This window comes from Thalassophryne amazonica, chromosome 6 (genome assembly GCF_902500255.1).
Source record: "Thalassophryne amazonica chromosome 6, fThaAma1.1, whole genome shotgun sequence".
Classification (NCBI taxonomy): domain Eukaryota; kingdom Metazoa; phylum Chordata; class Actinopteri; order Batrachoidiformes; family Batrachoididae; genus Thalassophryne; species Thalassophryne amazonica.
The window spans coordinates 130,008,361-130,033,157 of NC_047108.1; the positions used below are offsets into that span (position 1 = coordinate 130,008,361).

General features: G+C 45.1%; 2 long non-coding RNA genes across 2 annotated transcripts; both read left to right on the forward strand.

The window, feature by feature from the left end:
• On the forward strand, window positions 1-23,894 carry LOC117513122. Its single transcript, XR_004561464.1, has 3 exons — window positions 1-13; window positions 145-153; window positions 23,666-23,894. It is a non-coding gene; the product is annotated as an uncharacterized LOC117513122 (long non-coding RNA).
• LOC117513124 lies at window positions 6,574-22,017 on the forward strand. Its single transcript, XR_004561465.1, has 3 exons — window positions 6,574-6,706; window positions 16,075-16,078; window positions 22,007-22,017. It is a non-coding gene; the product is annotated as an uncharacterized LOC117513124 (long non-coding RNA).
• Window positions 23,895-24,797: the final 903 nt, after the last annotated feature.

The window sequence follows — 24,797 nt, forward strand, 5'->3', positions numbered from 1 at the left end:
ATAAAGCCAGTCTGTTTCATTGTGACAAAATCCGGTCTTACTTTGGCGCAGTGCAGCTGGTCTCCATTGGCCATGTCCTGAAATCGTCTCAGTTCAGTCAACGGTCCGTCCGTTACACAGCTTTTCAGGGACCTTGACAAAGAGGCTTTGCAGGTCAACCAGCCCAGTTCCGTTGGTTACCGGGGATGCTTTCTGTTGTTATGCTGTGAATTTGCAGTGGTGGTTCAAGTCGCTGTTGACATCCCAGCTGACCTGGATGTTTTTCTCTGCAGCGCTCTGTAATCTAGGCCATCAGATTAAGAGTTTGAGCGTATTTATTCTCTCTCAAAAATCAAAAATTTGTCTTTCGTCGTCGTCTTTTGGAAGCAGGGTCGAAACAAAATTCAGTACAAAAATAGCTGGCTTTGGAGAAGAATGTTCAAAAAAGAGGAATTTGGATTTGAAGAAGAAAAAGGTCTTAATTTGAAAAATCGAAAAAGGAAGTTAAATGTGCCTGCGCGTTTAACTTGACAAAAGTTGAGCAAAAGTTATCGTCGAAAAGCAAAGTAATTTCTTGTTGGCGTGCCCCAAACAAGAATTAAGTTTTAAGCAGCATGTGGCTTCAAACAAAGAAAGTCATAAATCTTGACGGCTAGGCCGCATCTTTAGACTCAAGAAGCGCACAGCAAATGATGCAGAAGAGAAAAGAAGAAAAGAGCAAAAGAGAACAATTTCCTGGGCGCAAACTCTTTTAAAGGTTTTACAAGCTCCACTCCCAAGAATTCTGGGTCTAGTGGTTAAGGTGTTGGGCTTCAGACCAGAAGATCCTCGGTTCAAATCCCTGCCTGACTGGAAAATCACTAAGGGCCCTTGGGCAAGGTCCTTAATCCCCTATTGCTCCTGGTGTGTAGTGAGCACCTTGTATGGCAGCACCCTGACATTGGGGTGAATGTGAGGCATAATTGTAAAGCACTTTGAGCGTCTGAGCTCTATATAAATGCAGTCCATTTACCATTTATTCCTTAGTAGAGAAGCTTGACTCTTCGACTGGACTGGGTTGCTTGATGCGAGGACGTTTAGCTTCAAATCACAGAAGCTTCCTCAGCTAAAATTCTTGCTCTGGTAGTCTGACTTCTGTCTTGACTCTTGTAGAGAAGAACAAACAGAAGCCACAAAAGCTGGAGTTTTAAACCTAACCAGACCCCTCCTACCGAGAGGCAGACTGCTATTGGCTAGTGACTAAACAATTGCTTTAATTAGCACCTATTGTGCTCTATTTATCACCCTCCTAATGACAGGGTAGCTGTCCCTTCTAACGATGGGACTGATGGCTCTCCTGGCGGCTCTCCTGACGAGTGTCCTGATGACGTGAATGACTCATTACCATGAACAAAAGACTGAAACTGCTTTGACCTGAGTACCCCATTGTAAACAGGGGACAAAGCGTGTCTCAGACCCCCTCCCCAGTTAAGGCTGGGTTTCAACTGTTTCACATACAATGCCTCCTTCACCCCTCTCTCAAACTATTTCTTCTCTCTGGCTAAGATTTTAACTTCCTTGTCCTCAAACGTGTGGTTAGTGTATTTAAGGTGGAGATGAACTGCAGACTGAGGTCCACTGGCACCCTCTCTGTGGTGCTGGTATAGCCTTTTGTGTAACGGCTGCTTAGTCTCACCTATGTAGTGTTCGTTACAGTTTTCCTGACATCTGATAGAATACACTACATTGCTCTGTTTGTAACTTGGGATCCTGTCCTTAGGGTGAACTAATTTCTGTCTCAAGGTGTTAACAGGTTTAAAGTAAACTAGGATTTTGTGCTGTCTGAAGATCCTCTGTATTTTTTCCCCTACTCCTCCTAAATAAGGGAGAGACACTCCTCTTCTTCTTGTGTCGGTCTCCTGTCTGTCTGGTTTCTTTGTTCTCTGGGACTTCTGCACTTTATCCAGGGACCATCGTGGGTACTCACATATTGTGAGGGCTTTCCGGACAAATTGTTGTTCTTTAGCCCTTCCCTCTGTAGTTGTGGGCACCTGTAGGGCTCTGTGTTGAAGAGTCCTGATCACCCCGAGATTGTGTTCAAGGGGGTGGTTTGAGCCAAAGAGCAGATATTGGTCAGTGTGAGTGGGTTTTCTGTAAACCCCTGTCTGGAGCTGCCTGTTCTCGCCAATCGTAACATCACAGTCCAAGAAGGCTAAATGGTTGTTTCTGGCATCCTCACGTGTGAACTTGATATTGGAGTCCACCGAGTTGATGTGCTCTGTAAAGTCCTCAACTTCCTGTTGCTTGATTTTAACCCATGTGTCATTGACATATCTGAACGGGTGACTGGGAGAGATGCTCATGAACGACGTCAAGATTGTCTTCTCCACTAGCTCCATGTACAGATTGGCCACAATGGGGGATACCGGAGGCCCCATCGCACTACCATGGATCTGCCTGTAGTAGTTCCCCCTAAACAGGAAATACGTGGTGTTAAGACAGATATCTAAGAGTTGGCAGATGTGGTCTGGTGTGAGTTAGGTCCTTTCAAGTAGAGACACATCCTCCAGCAGTCTCTGCCTCACAGCTGAGACGGCCTCAGCGGTGGGGATGCAGGTGAATAACGATGTCACATCAGATGACACCATAGTTTCATCTTCCTCCAGCTGAAGGTCCTTGATCTTGTTCACAAAATCTTGTGTGTTCTCCACATGGTGGTCTGAGTTACCCACTAGAGGAGCCAAAATCCACTTGAGGTGCTTGGCCAAATTGTACGTGATGGAATCTGTGCTACATACAATAGGCCTGAGTGGCACGTCCTGTTTGTGGATTTTGGGCAGTCCATAGATGCATGGAGTGGCGTCCCCAGGGTACAGTCTGTAGTATGCATGCCTGTCGATGAGTCCCTCTTTCTCCAGGTTTTGGAGGTAGTTAATGATTTCTTTCTTATAGCCACTTGTGGGGTCTCTGTTATGTGTCGGACGCGGGCGGAGAACCGATGCAGCGTTTGACAGGACCCAGCATAAAAGAAGCAGAGCACGGTTCAAAGGAAAACAAGTTTTAATTAACATAGTGTATTAAGTGATAATAACCCAAAAGTCAACGGTCTGGCGAGGTGGAAAAACGGCGCGCTCCCAGCAGCGCAAAAGGATCGGAGCCACAGCAATTCTGGACCCAAGGACCCCGCTGACAGCCCCCAAGTGGCCGCGACAAACCGAGTCTGTAAAAGAAGAAACCGTAAGGTGAGTCCAACAGTCTCCACACAGAGAGACAGCTCAAAGATGCACACAATCAGCAAAACACTTCCTGGCCTAAATGTAAAATCAGCTTCTCTTCCCGCAGGCACGGAACAACTCAGTTCAAAACTCCACTGCAGTAGAAGCTGATTTAGACAATTAGCATAGCATAACAACTCAATATAACAAGGTGTGAGGGACACCAAATTTACTGACTTTACTCATGAAAGTCACAAAAACCAAAATACCTCAGGAAGTATGCTGAAGAGCGTGAGACCTCACCCAATCCTCTTTCACAGACCGTGGCGTCAAACCTGGAGCGGTCTCTGCGTCCATAGTGGTGAGATTGTTCTCCCAACGTCGATCTCACACGTCTGGTCACAAAGTCGAGTCTCTGGCAACTACATACTGTGTATTCCAGGTTTAAATGCAACATGCCCTGATCAAGACAGATGCACCACAGCTGTGAGTCCTGATGAACTGCACTTGATTGTTGTGTGGGCCGCTGAAGAGGAGGTACTGCTGGCCCACCACCACCAGAGGGCGCCCTGCCTGGAGTGCGGGCTCCAGGCACCAGAGGGCGCTGCCGCCTCACATGAGCAGCCAGGGTGACAGCTGTCACCCATCACCTGAGACAGCTGACAGCAATCATCAGAGGGGTATATCAGCAGGACGGCATCTCCACCTCATTGCCGAGATATCGTTTCTACCGAGGAGGTAACGTATCCAGCCGACTGTATCACCTTTGAATACTTTTTGCCTTTATACAGAGAGAGAGAAGAGCAGCAGGAGACAGTATTGGATAAGTACTCACACTCCTGCACTTCAGTGTTTACTTGACGAGAGGGGGAGGTGGTGTTACCACCGTCCGTGTTGCTGGGTGCAGCGCACCCACCTCTGACTGTTTTTGTTTCTCGCCAGCAGTACCAGATCCGACAAGCGGAGGCAGTGGTCACCTGGGAGTTCGGGACTTGGCGGCTCCAGTATTCCCGGGGTTCGGTGGCGGTGGAAATCGAGTGGTTCCGGTTCGACTTGGACAGACGTCTCCTACCTTCGAGCCTGCCCACACAACACCATTGGAATTCGGCTTATTCACGAAATTGTTATCTGTTGTGTTTGTTGTGCGAGTTTCACAACAGTAAAGCTTTGTTATTTGACTTACTCCATTGTCCGTTCATTTGCGCCCCCTGTTGTGGGTCTGTGTTCCTACACTTTCACAACATTGATAACAAGCCACAGGTGATCAGGGTGAGGTCCTCAAACTCAGCCCCACGTCAGCCACTCAGTCCTGAACGCATACCACCTGGAGGGAGAAACAGAAAACAAAAACAAAGCCAGCCAAACACCCCAGCCCACAACAGTCTCTCTTCAAACGCTTGTATGTATTGGAGTCACTGAGCAAGTTGTTGATCTTGGCCTCGTAGTCCGATGTGTTCAGGACCACCGTGTATCTGCATCTATCCGCTGGCAGGATAAGGATGCTTTGGTTCTTCTACAAGGGTCAAGACAGAAGTCAGACTACCAGAACAAGAATTTTAGCTGAGGAAGCTTCTGCGATTTGAAGCAAAACATCCTTGCGTCAAGCAACACAGTCCAGTCGAAGATTCAAGCTTCTCTACTATGTGTATTACTGTTATTTATGTGCATTTTTGGCTTCTTCTCTTGTATATGTTTTGTTGTCATTGTAGTGTGAGATATGTGAGCATACCAAAGCACATTCCTATCAACTGTATTTTATTATATTGTTGAAATGGCTATAATAATAAACTTGAACTAAATTATCATGGTTAAAACATCCAGTAACAATAAGGACCCCTGTGCGGTGTGCATTCTGTTATTTCTTTATTGCTGTTAGCATTTAGATGAGCTTGAGGTTAGTATGTTCACCACTGTAACAACAACATAAAATTCTCGTGGCAGATAGAAGGATCTGCACTATGCTGCCAGAAAGTCCATATCAGGAGAACAGACCTTGTTAATGATGACAGCTGTACACCAGTTATATTTTCATAAAAGGCCACCTCCGTGGCTCGTACCAGTTTTTGTTCCTATCATATTATTCTCAAGATACAAGCTTCTTTTAGCTTTACTGTAGCACCTTGTCAAAAACAGGTTTTGGATGCTTCCATTTGGTAGAGGTCACCATAGTTAGGTTCTATTTTCATAAAAGTAGACTACCCAAAGCATTTTCTGTTAAAAGCAGACAACAGGCTGATTCTTATGAATTTTGACCTGCTGAGTTCAAAAATTGTTGTTAGCATGCTGTATCTCTTCTCCTTCACTGCCTAATTTGTATAAAACAAAATGGCCGCCCAGTTTTTCATATTTTTCCAAAGTTTGCTTGTTTTTGCTCAAGAAATGCAATGAAAACTCTTTGAATTGCTTTTTGAACTGCTGGGTTCATACTGTAGTTTCTTATTTGCAAGTTGTATCTTCTCTCCTTCATCTCTAATATGCATGAAACAACATGGCCACCTACTGTTTTCATACTTTGTAGAAGTTTGTTCTATAAAAGAAATTGATAATAAAACCAATTTTTTTCCCATGCCTCTGCTGCACAGTCAGGCCTACAATTGCATGTATTGGTCAATCTTACTTATACTAGCCTGCTGAAAAACGTCTCCTGTGGATTTAATAATCACAGTATCGTTATATTCATTCCTTGATGGCATGTGAATGACTCGTGTATTTTTCATTACAAATGCTGAAAAACATCATGATAATACTATGTGAAAACCTATATAATTGGCTTAGTACAGCACAGATAATGTATACAGCTTCAATATCAGAGGGCCACTGCTTTTGATACCAGAGGGCAGGCCTCACTGGCCAGTGGCCAGGCACATGGTGCCACCGTGACTCAACAGCAGCAGCAGCAGCCACAGCATTGACATGGTCAATCAAACTGCATTATTCCATGATATATTTGTGGAGTTCATCCTTTCAAACTCACGTTAAGGAGTCTCTGAGATACTTTGTTCATTTATATCTGTGCATATTCATGTTCTAGTGTGTTGGTTTGTGTGGACAAGTTCCAGTCTTGTGGTATTGGTTTTGTAGTATAATATATTCTACTTAGTAGCATTAGATTAGATTTGTGTTGTCTCTTGTCTGCTCATTCTCTTTATACACACTGTGTTAGGTTGCCAGTGTCCCTTGTCACTAGATTGCTTTGCATATATTCTTGAAAGTGTTAGGTAGTAAGATAATATAATTGAATGTCTGTGTTCTCTAGCATTTACATTAGCTGCATTCATCATTTAAACTGTGGAGTGACTTCCTCTTGTTACTACTTTCTCTTGTTGCGTACTTCAGGATAGTGATGCCTGCATTATTTGTCAGGACTGCACTAAAGAAAATCTTGTTCAGGGTCGTAACAAAGGAAGAGCTACATTGCAGGATCGTGCAAGAGTCCGTCACAAGCTCAAAGATATGGAGAACAAACTCACAACTGAGAGGATATTGAGTTCTGATGAGACATCTCTAAAGTGGCATAGATCCTGTTACAGTTGGTTCACCAACAAGACAAATATTAGGAAACTAGAGAAAAGGTCAATGTCTCAAGACACCGAGGAACCCATTGCAGGTCCCTCCACTGGCCCAGCTGCAAGAGTCAGAATTGCCCCCAGTACATTCAAATGGGCCCTTTGCATATTCTGCTAGGAGGAGAAGGCTGACAAGACTCTGCCCAATGTTGAGACCTTCAAGATGAATGAAAAGATACTGAAGACTGCAGGCTTTGATCATGATCTGCACATTGCTGTTGCTGGTTGTGGTGATCGCATAGCAGCAGAAGAAAAATACCACTTAGCTTGTTTCTCTGTGTTCAAGCGCAATTCTGAAAGAACGTCACAACAGCATGACATTACACTAGCTGGCTTCAAAAAGAGCTTGAAACTTTGCTAAAAAGGGCTACACCTTTGCGTTGCAAGAAATTTGGCAACGATACTTTACTCTGTGCAAGGATGCTGAAATTGCCATTCCAAGTGCATATTAAATTAGGGGTGAAGGATTAAAGATACAGCTTGCCAACAACAATATTTAAATTCAACAGGTCAAAATACATAGAAATAGAAGTTTTATTTTCCTTTCAAATGCAAGCACAAGCAGACTTTTGAAAAGCTTCATGAGCGGCCATTTTGTTTTATGCAAATTAGGGGTGAAGGGGTAAAGATCCAGCTGGGCAACAATAATATTTGAATTCAGCAGGTCAAAATACATAGAAAAGGATGTTTAGTTTGCCTTTATAGTACACTAGCATTGGGTACCCGGCGCTGCCCAGGTTAACCTGTTTTAGATATAGGCCAAATGCCAATCATTTTAATCAAAACAATTGCCCAACATTTGTTTTTGTCATTGCTGATGTCTTATAAATGTAATATTTAATGGGCTAAAGTTTGTCCAGCAGAACTACAAGAGATGGACTCCCCAAACTAAGTGGAAATACTTGGTTAAAAGACAAACACACTTGAAGTCCTTCGTGCAGACTTTGTTTTGCAATCAAATTTATAACAAAATTACACACAAAAGATAGGTAACAGTAAATGTAAATATCAATGAATCATCAATCAATCAATCAATCAATTTTTTTTTATATACGGCCAAATCACAACAAACAGCTGCCCCAAGGCGCTTTATATTGTAAGGCAAGGCCATACAATAATTATGTAAAACCCCAACGGTCAAAACGACCCCCTGTGAGCAAGCACTTGGCTACAGTGGGAAGGAAAAACTCCCTTTTAACAGGAAGAAACCTCCAGCAGAACCAGGCTCAGGGAGGGGCAGTCTTCTGCTGGGACTGGTTGGGGCTGAGGGAGAGAACCAAGAAAAAGACATGCTGTGGAGGGGAGCAGAGATCGATCACTAATGATTAAATGCAGAGTGGTGCATACAGAGCAAAAAGAGAAAGAAACAGTGCATCATGGGAACCCCCCAGCAGTCTACGTCTATAGCAGCATAACTAAGGGATGGTTCAGGGTCACCTGATCCAGCCCTAACTATAAGCTTTAGCAAAAAGGAAAGTTTTAAGCCTAATCTTAAAAGTAGAGAGGGTGTCTGTCTCCCTGATCTGAATTGGGAGCTGGTTCCACAGGAGAGGAGCCTGAAAGCTGAAGGCTCTGCCTCCCATTCTACTCTTACAAACCCTAGGAACTACAAGTAAGCCTGCAGTCTGAGAGCGAAGCGCTCTATTGGGGTGATATGGTACTACGAGGTCCCTAAGATAAGATGGGACCTGATTATTCAAAACCTTATAAGTAAGAAGAAGAATTTTAAATTCTATTCTAGAATTAACAGGAAGCCAATGAAGAGAGGCCAATATGGGTGAGATATGCTCTCTCCTTCTAGTCCCCGTCAGTACTCTAGCTGCAGCATTTTGAATTAACTGAAGGCTTTTTAGGGAACTTTTAGGACAACCTGATAATAATGAATTACAATAGTCCAGCCTAGAGGAAATAAATGCATGAATTAGTTTTTCAGCATCACTCTGAGACAAGACCTTTCTGATTTTAGAGATATTGCGTAAATGCAAAAAGCAGTCCTACATATTTGTTTAATATGCGCTTTGAATGACATATCCTGATCAAAAATGACTCCAAGATTTCTCACAGTATTACTAGAGGTCAGGGTAATGCCATCCAGAGTAAGGATCTGGTTAGACACCATGTTTCTAAGATTTGTGGGGCCAAGTACAATAACTTCAGTTTTATCTGAGTTTAAAAGCAGGAAATTAGAGGTCATCCATGTCTTTATGTCTGTAAGACAATCCTGCAGTTTAGCTAATTGGTGTGTGTCCTCTGGCTTCATGGATAGATAAAGCTGGGTATCATCTGCGTAACAATGAAAATTTAAGCAATACCGTCTAATAATACTGCCTAAGGGAAGCATGTATAAAGTAAATAAAATTGGTCCTAGCACAGAACCTTGTGGAACTCCATAATTAACTTTAGTCTGTGAAGAAGATTCCCCATTTCCATGAACAAATTGTAATCTATTAGACAAATATGATTCAAACCACCGCAGCGCAGTGCCTTTAATACCTATGGCATGCTCTAATCTCTGTAATAAAATTTTATGGTCAACAGTATCAAAAGCAGCACTGAGGTCTAACAGAACAAGCACAGAGATGAGTCCACTGTCCGAGGCCATAAGAAGATCATTTGTAACCTTCACTAATGCTGTTTCTGTAATATGATGAATTCTAAAACCTGACTGAAACTCTTCAAATAGACCATTCCTCTGCAGATGATCAGTTAGCTGTTTTACAACTACCCTTTCAAGAATTTTTGAGAGAAAAGGAAGGTTGGAGATTGGCCTATAATTAGCTAAGATAGCTGGGTCAAGTGATGGCTTTTTAAGTAATGGTTTAATTACTGCCACCTTAAAAGCCTGTGGTACATAGCCAACTAACAAAGATAGATTGATCATATTTAAGATCGAAGCATTAAATAATGGTAGGGCTTCCTTGAGCAGCCTGGTAGGAATCATAGAGAATAGAATCAAAGAGAATAGATTAAAGCATTAGTCCAGTAACCATAAAGAATTAAAGTGAAAGTTATTTTTGTCTAGGGTGGGGGGGGGGGGGTGTAATTAAAATTCTGACCAATTTACTCATGCTTTCTTGATGGCATCATCAGGGTGGGGGGTGAGGGCTATGAAATTACTGGGGTTATGGAATTACTGGTTGCCCAATAATTCCATGATTAAAGGTCTATAGATCTATAGGTCTATCTTTAAAAAAAATGGTATCAGTTTTTTTCCCCATGTCATGAGGATTCAGAATATACACTATATAGTTTTTACACCTACATATTATAGTTTGGGAGTTTATCCCGGACAGACAGACAGACGGAATTAGCTCTTTATGTATATAGATGGCCCTGCTTGTCTAGTAATTCCATGATTAAAGGTCGATAGATCTATAGACCTGGGCAACCAGGGCAGCTTGACCCAGTTGCCCAGTAATTCCATGAAAGATAAATAGATAAAGAGAATTGATTAAATCATTAATTTTTTGGGTACGTTCAACTTTAAAAAAAAAATGGTACCAGTTTATTCCCCAAGTCATGAGGATTCAGAAAATATATAGTTTATAGGTCTACGTATTATAGTTTGGGAGTTTATCCCAGACAGACAGACAGACAGAATTAGCCCTTTGTGTATAAAGATATGCATCCAAAATTGTGCATATTTTGATGTAATTGCCGGCCATTTTGCTTTATGAAAATTAGAGCGTGAAGGGGTAAAGATGCAGCTTGCCAACAGCAATTTTGAACTCAAAATGCAGGAATCAGTCTGTTGTCTGCTTTTACCAGAAATTGCCTTGGGCACTTTGAGCTTCTTTTCTGAAAATGGAACCTTACTACCACAGCTCTCCAAGCATAGTTGGTCTTTGACTGTTAGACCTTCTTGCTGTGAGATAATAGTGGTAACCACTGTGCCCATGTGCTACCACAGTAATAGTGAAAAACGAGGAACCACAGAGGCAAGAGAGCAGCTTTTATGACAGTGGCTTGCAAAAGCATTCAGCCCCTTAGTATTTCACACATTTTAATTTATTTCTGCCATTTCAAATACAAAAAGTAAACCAGACTTCTCAATATAAAACTTTCTGAAATGATCTTCCTTAAACTCAAAGCAAATCTCTACAGCTTGATATCGATTAATTAAAAATATGAAAGCCAAGATGATGGGTTGATTAGTAATGGAACTCGCTGGTATAATACCTGTAAATGATCAGTTTTATTGCCAGTTTTCTTCAGACAAGTCAGGGGATGGATACATGAACATTTCCAAGTCACTTTGACTCTACTTACAAACAGTATGACACTCTATGTTAAATCTGTGTGGAGTAGACAGTTCTCAAAAACTGAGTGACTGTGCAAGAAGGAGAAGAGTGAGGAAAGCCACCAAGACACCCAGACATCCCAGAAGAAGTTACAGGTTTCTGTGGCTGTGATTGGAGAAATTGTGCACAGTGCATATTTTGCATTTTGTATCCCCAATTATACAGCTTCATGAAGAAGTGGTATTGAGGAGAATTTTCTTAATAAGAAGACCTGAAAGTTCAGCTACAGTTTGCCAGAAGGTACATCTGAGCTGCAAGCCTGGATTTGATGTTTTGGTGAAAGAAAATCTCAAAATTTGCTTTGAGTTTAAGGAAGGTAATTTTTAGAAATGTTTATATTGAGAAGCCTGATTTACTTTTTGCATGTGAAATGGCATAAATAAATTAAAATGTGTGAAATACAAAGGACCTGAATACTTTTGCAAGGCATTGCATATAAAGACCCAAATTTTGTGTCTGCTCCAGTTAAACATGCACATGAAAGGAACCCTCTGTTGTGTGGGCCGCTGAAGAGGAGGTACTGCTGGCCCACCACCACCAGATGGTGCCCTGCTTGGAGTGCGGGCTTCAAGCCCGAGAGGGCGCCGGAGCCACTGGGAGTGACAGCTGTCACTCATCCTCAGCACCAGCTGTCACTCATTCATCTCATCACCATAAAGGCCGGACTGCAACTCCACCTCCTCGCCGAGAAATCAGCTACCATTCAGGTAACCTTCTCTGCTGTGATTTTGTTGTATCTAAACATTGTTCTGTGTGCAGCCGTTTTCCTGTGGACTCAGTCTGAAGCTGGATTGGCGGATAGTGGGAGTGCGACGGTCTTCGCTTCTCACTCCATCCAGGGAAGAGACTAACAGGAGCTGCACGGGTGAAATTGTTTCTAGAGGTGGAGGTTCTCCCTCCTAACTGTGTACAGACTGTGGGATTACTGAGTGTGCGAACTCACACTCATCAGGACTGTCTCTGTTCTCTGCCAGCAGTACCGGGTCTGACTGCTGAAGACAGCGGCCACCTGGGGCGCAGGGCTTGGCGGCTCCGGTGTTCTTCAGCTCCGTTGGTGGTGGAAGCTGTGTGGGATCCGGGTCTTCTCTCGCCAGGCGTCTTCTATCATCGAGCCTGCCTACACGTCACTTTGTGTATAATTGACAGTCCACCATATTGTTATTGTCTGTACGTCGTTGTGCGATTCACAACATTAAATTGTTACTTTTGGCTTATCCATTGTCCGTTCATTAACGCCCCCTGTTGTGGGTCCGTGTCACGACACTTTCACAACAGGATTTTTCGGCCAGCGTCATGGATCCCGAGGGGTGTCAACCATCGCTTGAACAGCCAATGGAAGAGCGAGGTGCACAGGCACCAGCAGGAGGCGTGTTGGGTGAGCTGCAGCACATCTTAACCGCCTTTACCGCTCGGTTGGACTTAGTTACCGAGCAGAGCATTATTCTCAATCGTAGGATGGAGGCTCTCACCGCCCAGGTGGACGCGCATGCTCAGGGCGCTACTGCAGCACCTCCTCCTGCTGACCGTGTGCCAGAGACAGACATTCCGCTGGTCGTTCAACGAACCCCCCCACCTTCCCCTGAAGCATACATAAGCCCTCCGGAGCCGTACGGAGGCTGTGTGGAGACGTGCGTGGACTTCTTGATGCAGTGCTCGCTCGTCTTTTCACAGCGTCCCGTCATGTACGCGTCAGACGCTAGCCGGGTGGCTTACGTTATAAATTTGCTTCGAGGAGAGGCACGCGCCTGGGCTACGGCGCTCTGGGAGCAGAATTCACGGCTCCTAACGGTTTACACTGAGTTTGTGAGGGAGTTCCGACAGGTGTTCGACCACCCTTATAGAGGCGAGACCGCTTCAAGCGTGCTGCTGTCGATACGGCAGGGGCGTCGGAGCGCAGCGAAGTATGCAGTCGACTTCCGCATCGTGGCAGCGCGAGCCGGCTGGAATGCTGTTGCGCTCCGCACCGCCTTTGTAAACGGACTGTCTCTGGTCCTTAAGGAGCACCTGGTGACGAAGGACGAGCCACGGGATTTAGATGGGCTTATCGACCTGGTTATACGGTTAGACAACCGATTAACAGAACACCGACGGGAGCGAGATGAAGGGCGTGGTCAGGCACAAGCCATCCCTCTTCCTCCCGGGTCCGAAAGTGAGCCGACTTCCCCACGCTCCACTGCCAGGGCTCTCCACGTGACAACAGCTCCCCCTGCTGGAAACGAGCAGGGCCAAAAAGCGATCAGATCAGAGACAAAGGAGGCTGATCCGTGGAGAGTGTTTTCTCTGCAGCTCAACTGAGCACACACAGAGAGAATGCCCCGAATGGTCAAAACAGCAGCACTCGTCCTTAGAGACTGGGCTAAGGGTGGGTCACAACACCCACGCGGGGAAACCCCGAAGTTCTGCACGAATCCCAGTCACGATCCTGAGCGGGGATCTAACCCTTCACGCCCCAGCACTGGTGGACACGGGGTCAGAGGGGAATCTGCTGGATAGCAGATGGGCAAAGGAGGTTGGGCTCCCTCTAGTCGCCTTACCATCACCATTGTCGGTGCGGGCACTAGATGGCACCCTTCTTCCACTAATCACACACCAGACACAGCCAGTGACATTGGTGGTGTCTGGAAATCACAGGGAGGAGATTGTGTTTTATGTAACACCTTTTACCTCCAGAGTGATTTTGGGTTTTCCATGGGTGTTGAAACACAATCCCCAGATTGATTGGCTGTCTGGGGTTGTGGTTCAGTGGAACGAAACCTGCCACTGGGAGTGTTTAGGATCCTCGGTTCCACCCGGTGTGACAGCTAAGGAGGAGGTTTTAGTCCCCCCCAATCTGGCGGCGGTGCCAGCCGAGTACCATGACCTTGCTGACGTCTTCAGCAAGGATCTGGCACTCACGCTGCCCCCACACCATCCGTACGATTGTGCCATTGATTTGATACCGGGCGCTGAGTACCCGTCCAGCAGGCTGTACAACCTCTCACGTCCGGAACGCGAATCAATGGAGACCTACATCCAGGACTCATTAGCTGCCGGGTTGATCCGGAACTCCACCTCCCCGATGGGTGCTGGTTTCTTTTTTGTGGGCAAGAAGGACGGCGGACTCCGTCCATGCATTGATTACAGAGGGCTGAACGAGATCACGGTTCGTAACCGATACCCGTTACCCCTGTTGGATTCAGTGTTCACGCCCCTGCATGGAGCCCAAATATTCACGAAATTGGATCTTAGGAATGCTTATCACCTGGTTCGGATCCGGGAGGGAGACGAGTGGAAGACGGCATTTAACACCCCGTTAGGTCACTTTCAGTACCTGGTCATGCCGTTCGGCCTCACCAATGCGCCTGCGACGTTCCAAGCGTTGGTTAATGATGTCTTGCGGGACTTCCTGCATCGGTTTGTCTTCGTATATCTAGACGATATACTCATCTTTTCTCCGGATCCGGAGACCCATGTCAAGCATGTACGTCAGGTCCTACAGCAGTTGTTGGAGAACCGGCTGTTTGTGAAGGGCGAGAAGTGCGAGTTCCACCGCACTTCTTTGTCCTTCCTGGGGTTCATAATCTCCTCCAACTCCGTCGCCCCTGATGGTGGTGAGAGATTGGCCCCAACCAACAAACTGTAGGAAACTACAACAGTTCCTCGGTTTTGCAAATTTCTACCGGAGGTTCATCAAGGGCTACAGTCAGGTAGTTAGCCCCCTGACAGCCCTGACCTCCACAAAAGTCCCCTTCACCTGGTCGGATCAGTGCGAAGCCGCGTTTAGGGAGTTGAAACGCCGGTTCTCGACTGCACCAGTTCTGGTGCAGCCCGATCCTAATCGCCAGTTCGTAGTTGAAGTGGACGCCTCTGACTCAGGGATAGGAGCCGTGCTATCCCAGAGCGGGGAGTCCGACAAGGTTCTCCATCCATGTGCCTACTTTTCCCACAGGTTGAACCCGGCTGAAAGGAACTATGACGTCTGCAATCGGGAACTTCTTGCGGTGAAGGAGGCTCTTGAGGAGTGGAGACATCTGTTGGAGGGAGCATCGGTACCATTTACGGTTTTCACGGACCATCGGAACCTGGAGTACATTCGGACCGCCAGGCGTCTGAACCCCAGGCAAGCCCGCTGGTCGCTGTTCTTCGGGCGTTTTGACTTCTGGATCACCTACCGCCCCGGGACAAAAAAACCAACGATCTGACGCCCTGTCCCGGGCGCATGAAGAGGAGGTCAAGACCAAGCTGTCAGACCCCCCTGAAACCATCATCCCCGAGTCCACTGTCGTGGCCACCCTTACCTGGGACATGGAGAAGACCGTCCGGGAGGCCCTGACACGGAGCCCGGACCCGGGGACAGGTCCGAAGAACAAATTGTACGTCCCACCAGAGGCCAGGGCTGTGGTCCTTGACTTCTGTCACGGTTCCAAGCTCTCCTGTCATCCAGGGGTGCGAAAGACCGTGGCAGTGGTCCAGCAGCGCTTCTGGTGGGCGTCTATGGAAGCCGACGTCCGGGAGTATGTCCAGGCCTGCACCACCTGTGCCAGGGGCAAAGCCGACCACCACAAGGCCCAAGGCCTCCTCCAGCCTCTGCCTGTGCCTCATCGCCCCTGGTCTCACATCGTCCTGGACTTTGTCACGGGCCTCCCGCCGTCCCAGGGCATGATTACCATCCTCATGATAGTGGACCGGTTCTCCAAGGCGGCCCACTTCGTGGCCCTCCCGAAGCTTCCGACGGCCCAGGAGACTGCAGACCTCCTGGTCCACCATGTCGTGCGTCTGCATGGGATTCCATCGGACATTGTCTCGTATCGTGGTCCTCAGTTCTCCTCCCCGGTCTGGAGAAGTTTCTGCAGGGAACTGGGGGCCACCGTCAGTCTCTCGTCTGGGTACCACCCCCAGACGAACGGGCAGGCAGAGCGGACGAACCAGGAACTGGAGCAGGCCCTCCGCTGCATGACCTCCGCGCACCTGACGGCCTGGAGTAACCATTTGGCCTGGATCGAGTATGCTCATAATAGCCAAGTTTCATCTGCCACCGGCCTCTCCCCGTTTGAGGTGTGTTTGGGGTACCAGCCCCCATTGTTTCCGCTAGTGGAGGGAGAGGTCGGGGTGCCCTCGGTCCAGGCCCATCTGAGGAAGTGCCGTTGGGTGTGGTGTATCGCCCGCTCTGCCCTGCTCAGAGCCCGGACGAGGGCTAAGGCCCATGCAGACCGCCGGCGTTCCCCGGCCCCTGCATACCAGCCCGGGCAGGCGGTTTGGTTATCCACAAAGGACATACCTCTACAAACGGAATCCCAGAAACTTAAGGACAGATTTATAGGACCCTTCACCAGCGTGAAGGTCCTCAGTCCAGCCGCAGTGAAGCTGAAGCTGCCAGCTTCACTGCGGATACATCCAGTATTCCATGTCTCCAGACTCAAACCCTGCCACACCTCTCCCCTCTGTGCCCTTGGACCGGCGCAGCCGCTTGCCCGGATCATCGACGGGGAGCCGGCTTGGACTGTGCGCCGACTCCTGGATGTTCGTCGAAAGGGCCAGGGGTTCCAGTATTTGGTGGACTGGGAAGGATATGGACCCGAAGAACGCTCCTGGGTGAAGAGGAGCTTCATCCTGGACCTGGCCCTCCTGGCCGATTTCTACGCCCGGCACCCAGACAAGCCTGGTCGGGCGCCCGTTGAGGGGGGGGTCCTGTTGTGTGGGCCGCTGAAGAGGAGGTACTGCTGGCCCACCACCACCAGATGGCGCCCTGCTTGGAGTGCGGGCTTCAAGCACGAGAGGGCGCCGGAGCCACTGGGAGTGACAGCTGTCACTCATCCTCAGCACCAGCTGTCACTCATTCATCTCATCACCATCACCATAAAGGCCGGACTGCAACTCCACCTCCTCGCCGAGAAATCAGCTACCATTCAGGTAACCTTCTCTGCTGTGATTTTGTTGTATCTAAACATTGTTCTGTGTGCAGCCATTTTCCTGTGGACTCAGTCTGAAGCTGGATTGGCGGATAGTGGGAGTGCGACGGTCTTCGCCTCTCACTCCATCCAGGGAAGAGACTAACAGGAGCTGCACGGGTGAAATTGTTTCTGGAGGTGGAGGTTCTCCCTCCTAACTGTGTACAGACTGTAGGATTACTGAGTGTGCGAACTCACACTCATCAGGACTGTCTCTGTTCTCTGCCAGCAGTACCGGGTCTGACTGCTGAAGACAGCGGCCACCTGGGGCGCAGGGCTTGGCGGCTCCGGTGTTCTTCAGCTCCGTTGGTGGTGGAAGTTGTGTGTGATCCGGCTCTTCTCTCGCCAGGCGTCTTTTATCGTCGAGCCTGCCCACACGTCACTTTGTGTATAATTGACAGTCCACCATATTGTTATTGTCTGTACGTCATTGTGCGATTCACAACATTAAATTGTTACTTTTGGCTTATCCATTGTCCATTCATTAACGCCCCCTGTTGTGGGTCCGTGTCACGACACTTTCACAACACCCTCTTTGTATTTCAGTAATGGGTAGAAATGTCCCAATCCAGTCGAAGCAGTTGAACTAAACCCAATTCACTGAATCAATATGTGTTCCTTCTCACTTTGTTTCATATGCATAATTTAACACAACTGCAGCATCCATTTTAAAAATACAACCCCAATTCCAATGAAGTTGGGACGTTGTGTAAAATGTAAATAAAAACAGAATACAATGATTTTCAAATCCTCTTCAAGATACTTAATGTTCAAACTGATAAACTTTATTGTTTTTGTGCAAATATTTGCTCATTTTGAAATGGATGCCTGCAACATGTTTCTAAAAAGCTGGGACAGTGGTATGTTTCCCACTGTGTTACATCACCTTTCCTTCTAACAACACTCAATAAGCGTTTGGGAACTGAGGACACTAATTGTTGAAGCTTTGTAGGTGGAATTCTTTCCCATTCTTGCTTGATGTAGGACTTCAGTTGTTCAACATTCCGGGGTCTCCGTTGTCGTATTTTGTGCTTCATAATGCGCCACACATTTTCAATGGGTGACAGGTCTGGACTGCAGGCAGGCCAGTCTAGTACCCGCACTCTTTTACTACGAAGCCACGCTGTTGTAACACGTGCAGAATGTGGCTTGGCATTGTCTTGCTGAAATAAGCAGGGACGTCCCTGAAAAAGACGTTGCTTGGATGGCAGCATGTGTTGCTCCAAAACCTGGATGTACCTTTCAGCATTGATGGTGCCATCACAGATGTGTAAGTTGTCCATGCCATGGGCACTAACACACCCCCATACCATCACAGATGCTGGCTTTTGAACTTTGCGCTGGTAACAATCTGGATGGTCTTTTTCCTCTTTTGTCCAGAGGACACAACGTCCATGATTTCCAAAAACAATTTGAAATGTGGACTCATCAGACCACAGCACACTTTTCCACTTTGCGTCTGTCCATTTCAAATGAGCTCGGGCCCAGAGAAGGCGACGGCATTTCTGGATGTTGATGTTTGGCTTTCACTTTACATGGTAGACTTTTAACTTGTAGATGTAGCAACGAACTGTGTTAACTGACAATGGTTTTCTGAAGTGTCCCTGAGCCCACACGGTAAGATCCTTTACACAATGATGTCAGTTTTTAATGCAGTGCCGCCTGAGGGATCAAAGGTCACGGGCATTCAGTGTTGGTTTTCGGCCTTGCCGCTTACGTGTAGAAAGTTCTCCAGATTCTCTAAATCTTCTGATTATATTATGGACTGTAGATGATGGAATCCCTAAATTCCTTGCATTTGAACATTGAAAAACATTGTTCTTAAACTGTTGGACTATTTTTCACACAGTTGTTAACAAAGTGGTGATCCTCACCCCATCTTTGCTTGTCAATAGTTTTACATCCTCATTGAAGACAACTTTGAATGCTATAGCTCCTCTAAAAAAGAGAGCTTTAAATCAGAAGTGCCTGACTCCGTGGTATAACTCACAAACTCGTAGCTTAAAGCAGATAACCCGTAAGTTGGAGAGGAAATGGCGTCTCACTAATTTAGAAGATCTTCACTTAGCCTGGAAAAAGAGTCTGTTGCTCTATAAAAAAGCCCTCCGTAAAGCTAGGACATCTTTCTACTCATCACTAATTGAAGAAAATAAGAACAACCCCAGGTTTCTTTTCAGCACTGTAGCCAGGCTGACAAAGAGTCAGAGCTCTATTGAGCTGAGTATTCCATTAACTTTAACTAGTAATGACTTCATGACTTTCTTTGCTAACAAAATTTTAACTATTAGAGAAAAAATTACTCATAACCATCCCAAAGACGTATCGTTATCTTTGGCTGCTTTCAGTGATGCCGGTATTTGGTTAGACTCTTTCTCTCCGATTGTTCTGTCTGAGTTATTTTCATTAGTTACTTCATCCAAACCATCAACATGTTTATTAGACCCCATTCCTACCAGGCTGCTCAAGGAAGCCCTACCATTATTTAATGCTTCGATCTTAAATATGATCAATCTACACTCAACAAAAATATAAACGCAACACTTTCGGTTTTGCTCCCATTTTGTATGAGATGAACTCAAAGATCTAAAACTTTTTCCACATACACAATATCACCATTTCCCTCAAATATTGTTAACAAACCAGTCTAAATCTGTGATAGTCAGCACTTCTCCTTTGCTGAGATAATCCATCCCACCTCACAGGTGTGCCATATCAAGATGCTGATTAGACACCATGATTAGTGCACAGGTGTGCCTTAGACTGTCCACAATAAAAGGCCACTCTGAAAGGTGCAGTTTTATCACACAGCACAATGCCACAGATGTCGCAAGATTTGAGGGAGCGTGCAATTGGCATGCTGACAGCAGGAATGTCAACCAGAGCTGTTGCTCGTGTATTGAATGTTCATGTCTCTACCATAAGCCGTCTCCAAAGGCGTTTCAGAGAATTTGGCAGTACATCCAACCAGCCTCACAACCGCAGACCACGTGTAACCACACCAGCCCAGGTCCTCCACATCCAGCATGTTCACCTCCAAGATTCTCTCTCTAATTCTCTCTAATTTTTTATATAGCGCCAAATCACAACAAACAGTTGCCCCAAGGCGCTTTATATTGTAAGGCAAGGCCATACAATAATTATGTAAAACCCCAACGGTCAAAACGACCCCCTGTGAGCAAGCACTTGGCTACAGTGGGAAGGAAAAACTCCCTTTTAACAGGAAGAAACCTCCAGCAGAACCAGGCTCAGGGAGGGGCAGTCTTCTGCTGGGACTGGTTGGGGCTGAGGGAGAGAACCAAGAAAAAGACATGCTGTGGAGGGGAGCAGAGATCGATCACTAATGATTAAATGCAGAGTGGTACATACAGAGCAAAAAGAGAAAGAAACAGTGCATCATGGGAACCCCCCAGCAGTCTACGTCTATAGCAGCATAACTAAGGGATGGTCCAGCCCTAACTATAAGCTTTAGCAAAAAGGAAAGTTTTAAGCCTAATCTTAAAAGTAGAGAGGGTGTCTGTCTCCCTGATCTGAATTGGGAGCTGGTTCCACAGGAGAGGAGCCTGAAAGCTGAAGGCTCTGCCTCCCATTCTACTCTTACAAACCCTAGGAACTACAAGTAAGCCTGCAGTCTGAGAGCGAAGCGCTCTATTGGGGTGATATGGTACTACGAGGTCCCTAAGATAAGATGGAACCTGATTATTCAAAACCTTATAAGTAAGAAGAAGAATTTTAAATTCTATTCTAGAATTAACAGGAAGCCAATGAAGAGAGGCCAATATGGGTGAGATATGCTCTCTCCTTCTAGTCCCCGTCAGTACTCTAGCTGCAGCATTTTGAATTAACTGAAGGCTTTTTAGGGAACTTTTAGGACAACCTGATAATGAATTACAATAGTCCAGCCTAGAGGAAATAAATGCATGAATTAGTTTTTCAGCATCACTCTGAGACAAGACCTTTCTGATTTTAGAGATATTGCGTAAATGCAAAAAAGCAGTCCTACATATTTGTTTAATATGCGCTTTGAATGACATATCCTGATCAAAAATGACTCCAAGATTTCTCACAGTATTACTAGAGGTCAGGGTAATGCCATCCAGAGTAAGGATCTGGTTAGACACCATGTTTCTAAGATTTGTGGGGCCAAGTACAATAACTTCAGTTTTATCTGAGTTTAAAAGCAGGAAATTAGAGGTCATCCATGTCTTTATGTCTGTAAGACAATCCTGCAGTTTAGCTAATTGGTGTGTGTCCTCTGGCTTCATGGATAGATAAAGCTGGGTATCATCTGCGTAACAATGAAAATTTAAGCAATACCGTCTAATAATACTGCCTAAGGGAAGCATGTATAAAGTAAATAAAATTGGTCCTAGCACAGAACCTTGTGGAACTCCATAATTAACTTTAGTCTGTGAAGAAGATTCCCCATTTACATGAACAAATTGTAATCTATTAGACAAATATGATTCAAACCACCGCAGCGCAGTGCCTTTAATACCTATGGCATGCTCTAATCTCTGTAATAAAATTTTATGGTCAACAGTATCAAAAGCAGCACTGAGGTCTAACAGAACAAGCACAGAGATGAGTCCACTGTCCGAGGCCATAAGAAGATCATTTGTAACCTTCACTAATGCTGTTTCTGTACTATGATGAATTCTAAACCCTGACTGAAACTCTTCAAATAGACCATTCCTCTGCAGATGATCAGTTAGCTGTTTTACAATTACCCTTTCAAGAATTTTTGAGAGAAAAGGAAGGTTGGAGATTGGCCTATAATTAGCTAAGATAGCTGGGTCAAGTGATGGCTTTTTAAGTAATGGTTTAATTACTGCCACCTTAAAAGCCTGTGGTACAGTGGACTCATCTCTGTGCTTGTTCTGTTAGACCTCAGTGCTGCTTTTGATACTGTTGACCATAAAATGTTATTACAGAGATTAGAGCATGCCATAGGTATTAAAGGCACTGCGCTGCGGTGGTTTGAATCATATTTGTCTAATAGATTACAGTTTGTTCATGTAAATGGGGAATCTTCTTCACAGACTAAAGTTAATTATGGAGTTCCACAAGGTTCTGTGCTAGGACCAATTTTATTCACTTTATACATGCTTCCCTTAGGCAGTATTATTAGACGGTATTGCTTAAATTTTCATTGTTACGCAGATGATACCCAGCTTTATCTAACTTATATTGGTGAGTAAACAACCGTATTTTATGCCAGAAATGAGGTCCAGGTTGTTAAAAGCAGCATTTCTCCTTTAATTCGGGTTGTCTTATATACACGTTTAAGCTAACAGACAGCAGCTGGTTCATGCTCTGTTGGCTTATTAGAGCAGCAGACAACTGAAACAATCCTTCAAATGGTGATACAAGCATCAAATTCTGCACAAATACAGATGGAGCAACTTTAACTTTTGACCCATTTACAAACTGAAACTGACCTTTGTCACCATTTTTTTTGCATTTACGCAATATCTCTAAAATCAGAAAGGTCTTGTCTCAGAGTGATGCTGAAAAACTAATTCATGCATTTATTTCCTCTAGGCTGGACTATTGTAATTCATTATTATCAGGTTGTCCTAAAAGTTCCCTAAAAAGCCTTCAGTTAATTCAAATGCTGCAGCTAGAGTACTGACGGGGACTAGAAGGAGAGAGCATATCTCACCCATATTGGCCTCTCTTCATTGGCTTCCTGTTAATTCTAGAATAGAATTTAAAATTCTTCTTACTTATAAGGTTTTGAATAATCAGGTTCCATCTTATCTTAGGGACCTCATAGTACCATATCACCCCAATAGAGCGCTTCGCTCTCAGACTGCAGGCTTACTTGTAGTTCCTAGGGTTTGTAAGAGTAGAATGGGAGGCAGAGCCTTCAGCTTTCAGGCTCCTCTCCTGTGGAACCAGTTCCCAATTCAGATCAGGGAGACAGACACCCTCTCTACTTTTAAGATTAGGCTTAAAACTTTCCTTTTTGCTAAAGCTTATAGTTAGGGCTGGATCAGGTGACCCTGAACATCCCTTAGTTATGCTGCTATAGACTTAGAGTGCTGGGGGGGTTCCCATGATGCACTGAGTGTTTCTTTCTCTTTTTGCTCTGTATGCACCACTCTGCATTTAATGATTAGTGATTGATCTCTGCTCCCCTCCACAGCATGTCTTTTTCCTGGTTCTCTCCCTCAGCCCCAACCAGTCCCAGCAGAAGACTGCCCCTCCCTGAGCCTGGTTCTGCTGGAGGTTTCTTCCTATTAAAAGGGAGTTTTTCCTTCCCACTGTTGCCAAGTGCTTGCTCACAGGGGGTCGTTTTGACCGTTGGGGTTTTTCCGTAATTATTGCATGGCCTTGCCTTACAATATAAGGCGCCTTGGGGCAACTGTTTGTTGTGATTTGGCGCTATATAAATAAAATTGATTTGATTTGATTTAAATTGGTGCTAGTGGCAGCTGGTGGCTGATCAGAACATTCTTTGTAATGGGTCATAAAAAAATTGTTCCATGGAAGAGTTGAGTTTAACAGAATGTGAAGAATTGCATTTGCACACATATGAGTATCTGTCTGTTCATTGAGATTTAATGCAGAATGCAAATAATCTCACTTCACAATCAAGTCCGTGTAATCAGCCATAACCCTTTTGTAGGGTATGACCCATGATGTAGTGGATAGTCCACTGCAAGAAGTACTGGTTGTTTATTTTTGTTCTACAGGTTTGAAAAGCTGGACATCACACCAAAGAGCGCACAGAAGCTAAAGCCCGTGTTGGAAAAGTGGTTGGCTGAAGCTGAGCACTGGAATCAGAAAGGCCAGCAGAATCTCATGGAGTTTGTTGGCGGAGAGCCATCCAAGAAGCGCAAGCGGCGCACCAGTTTCACGCCGCAGGCAATCGAAGTCCTGAACTCCTACTTTGAGAAGAATGCCCTGCCCACAGGCCAAGAGATTACAGAAATTGCAAGAGAGCTAAACTATGACCGGGAAGTTGTGCGAGTATGGTTCTGCAACCGCCGACAGACACTGAAAAACACAAGCAAGATCAATGTCTTCCAGGTTCAGCAGTGATGTCTTACTGGGAGGGTTTAGTCATGATCATTTAGCTTTTTGAAAGCTGAAACTATAATACTGTGACACATATGTGCACTGTGTTGTAGATGCAGTGTAAACTTCATTAAGTTCATAAACTCTCTGAGATAATGAAGGAAATGAAAACATCCACAAGACTGATTAGAGTTATGCATTAGAAAAATGACTCAAAATGGGCTCTTACCGTGTTTTAATACTGGATTATGTGTACAGTAGATCTCTAGTCTGTACTAAAACTGCATGGTCCTCTTATCATATAGCATAAATATTTAAAAAATATTGGATGTAATTTTATATCAGTAGTTTTATATGCTTCCCCTCATTATGTGCAGGCATGCCTTTTTTAACATTTATGACTTTAAATTGCTTACTCAATAATATAATTTTCCCATTATAGTTAATTGAAGAGGAGAAAACGTGATTTTGAAGAGTCTTAATTGTCCACAGATTGTTAAAAATCTGGTGTTATTCTGACTGTGCACAAGATGTTTTGGGACAATCACCGGGGTACAATAAGCACACCTTTTCTATTACTGTATATTTAATACCAAATTCCTGAAGTATGTGCAAATAAATAAGAGTATAACTTTTATATTTGAAAACCCCCCATCTCTTCATTCTATTAAGTTCACCAAAAGGAGAAAAAAACGAATGTAATATTAAAGCAAGCTTGAAAGACCAAAATAGGTTGTTACTACTATAGCGAGCAGTCCAATGTTTTTTTTTTTGTAGATATTACTGGAAATTTTAGTAATGCAAATT